Genomic DNA, 2,960 nt, shown 5'->3' with positions numbered 1-2,960 from the left:
CATCTGGCTTTCGGTCACTGGTGTTCAATGCATCAAATCTATTCTTTAGATGATCTCTAAATTCAGGAGGGATATATTCAAGATCATATTTTGGTAGAGAGTCAGTGAAAAACAGGAAGATCCTCAGTGTGATGGCTTTTTTCAGGTACACCTTAGACTTTAAAGTGACATCTTTGCTCTTTAACACTTTAAAGAAGTCTTTTGCAGCATATGTGCCCAATGCAATATGTTGCCTGATTTCTTGACTGCTGCTTCCATGGGTGTTGATTATGGATTCAAGTAAAATGAAATCCTTGACAAAGTCATTCTATTCCCCATTTATCATGATGTTGCTTATTGGTCAACTTGTGAGGACTTTTGTTTTCCTTAGGTCCAGGTGCAATCCATACTTAAGGCTGTAGTCTCTGATCTTCATCGGTAAGTACTTCAAGTCTTCTTTACTTTCAGCAAGCAAGGTTGTGTCATTTGCATATCACAGGTTGTTAATGAGCCTTTCTCCAATCCTGATGTCATGTTCTTCTTATAGTCCATCTTCTTAAGATTATTTACTCAGCATACAGATTGAATAAGTATAGCAAAAGGATACGATTCTCACACACACCTTTCCTGCTTTTAAAGCATGCAATATCCCCTTGTTCTGTTCAAACAACTGCTCCTTGGTCTATGTATAGGCTCTTCAATTACATGTTCTGGAATTCCTATTCTTTGCAATGTTATCCATAATCTGTTATGATCCACACAGTCTAATGACTTTACATAGTCAATAAAGCACAGGTAAACATATTTCTGGTATTCTCTGCTTTTCAGCCAAGATCTGATATCAACAATGATATTACTTTTTCCATCCACATCCTCTTCTGAATATGGCTTGAGTTTCTGTCACTTCTCTGTCAATATACTGCTGCAACCATTTTTTAATTATCTTCAACTAAATCTTATTTGCATTGATATTATTGGTATTGCTCAATAATTTCCACATTCTGTTCAATCACCTTTCTTTGGAATGGGCACGAATATGGGTCTCTTCCAGTTGGTTGGCTAGGTAGCTGTCATCCAATAAATGAATGAATGCATCCAGAACTGCATCCATTTGCTGAAACATCTCAGTGGGTATTCCATCAATTCCTGGAGGCTTGTTTTTCACCAGTGCCTTCAGTGCAGATTAAACTTCTTCCTTCAATACCATGGGTTCTTGATCATATGCTACCTCCTGAAATGGCTAAATATCATCCAATTATTTTTAGTACGGTGACTCTGTATATTCCTTCCATCTTCTTTTGATGCTTCCTGCATCATTCAATATTTTGCCCATAGAATCCTTCAATATTGAGACTCAAGCCTTGAATTCCACCCCCCCTCCCCATTTATTTCAGCCTGAGAAATGCTGAGCATGTTCTTCCCTTTTTGTTTTCTAACTCCAAGTCTTTGTACATTTCATTATCATACTTTACTTTGCCCTCTTAGGCTATCCTTTGAAATCTTCTGCTCAGCTCTTTTACTTCATCATTTCTTCTATTTGTTTTAGCTACTATATTCAAATGCAAGTTTCAGAGTCTCTTCTGATATTTTGGTCTTTTCTTTCTTTCCTTTTTTTAAATTCTTTTTTTTTTCTTTCTTTATGTTTGATGTCCCAGATGCTATCCTACAACTTTGCACATCCTTGGTTATAAATGTTCCCTGCATCAAATCTATTCTTAAAAAGTTCTCTAAATTCAGGTTGGATATACTCAAGGATTAGGGCTAGTTCTAGGTTTACAGTTAGCGGAAGTCCAGGTCTAGGCCTAAGGTTAGGGCTATGGTTAGTGTTAGGGATAGGTTTAGGGTAAGAGTTAAGATTAGGACTGGGGTTAGGGTTAAAGTTGGGTTAGGGCCAGGGCTAGGGCTAAGGTTAAGGTTAGTGTTATATTTACAGGTAGAATTAGGGCTAGGGTTAGGGTTTCAGTTAGGGCTAGAGTTAGGGTTAGATGTTGGTTTGGAGTAGTGTTAGGTCTAGGGTTAGGTTTCAGTTAGGGTTAGATTAAAGACTAGAACTACAGCTAGGTTTAGGATCAGGTTAAGGTACTGTTAGGTCTAGGTTTAAGGTTCAGAATAGGCTTAGAGGTAGAATTAGGACCATGGCTAGTGTTAGGGTTGTTTGTTGTTGTTGTTGTTATGTGCTGTGGAGTCGGCCCCGACTCATAGCGACCCCTCCTTGGGGTTCCGAGGCAGTATCACTATTGAAGTAGATTGCCCCATCTTCCTTCCGAGGAGTGGTTGGTGGGTTTGAACCACCAGTCTCCTAGTTAGCAGTCAAATGCCTTAGGCGCTATGTTACCAGATCTCCCTAGGGTTGTTTAGGGGGTAGAAATAGGGCTAAGGTTATGATTAGGATACAGTTATGGATAGAATAGGGTGCAAGTTATGGTAACTGCTAAGCTAAGGTTTAGAATTAGGCTAAGTGTTAGGCTTAAGTCTAGAGTTAGGTTATGGGCTATGTTTAGAGGTAGAATTGGGGCAAGGGCTAAGTGTTGGGTTAGGGTTAAGGTTGGGTTGAGGGGTAGAATTGGGCTAGGCTTAGGATTCAAGTTAGGGCTAGGGTTAGAGTTAGTTTTAGAAGTAGAATTAAAGCTAGAGCTAGACTTAGAGTTCAGGTTAGGACTAGGTTAGGGATAGCTTTAGAAGTAGAATTAGGACTAAGGCTAGGGCTAGAATTAGAGTTAGAGTTTTGGCTATGGTTAGAGTTCCAGTTCAGTTAGAGTTTAGGTTAAGTCTAGGGTTAAAGTATGGATTAGGTTTAGGGGTGATAAATAGGATTCGGGCTAGACTTAAGGTCAGAGTACAGGTTATGAATAGGTCTAGGTTTAGGGTTAGGTTTAGGAGTAGAATTAAGGCTAATCTTAGGGCTAGGGTTGTTTTGGTTACCTAGTGCCACTCTGACAGGAATATACCACAAATGGGATGGCCTTAACAAACAGGAGTTT

Source organism: Orycteropus afer, unplaced genomic scaffold, assembly GCF_000298275.1.
Source record: "Orycteropus afer afer isolate SDZICR_OR568_19922 unplaced genomic scaffold, OryAfe1.0 scaffold00157, whole genome shotgun sequence".
NCBI classification, from domain to species: domain Eukaryota; kingdom Metazoa; phylum Chordata; class Mammalia; order Tubulidentata; family Orycteropodidae; genus Orycteropus; species Orycteropus afer.
Note: the sequence above shows the minus strand (reverse complement) of the source record.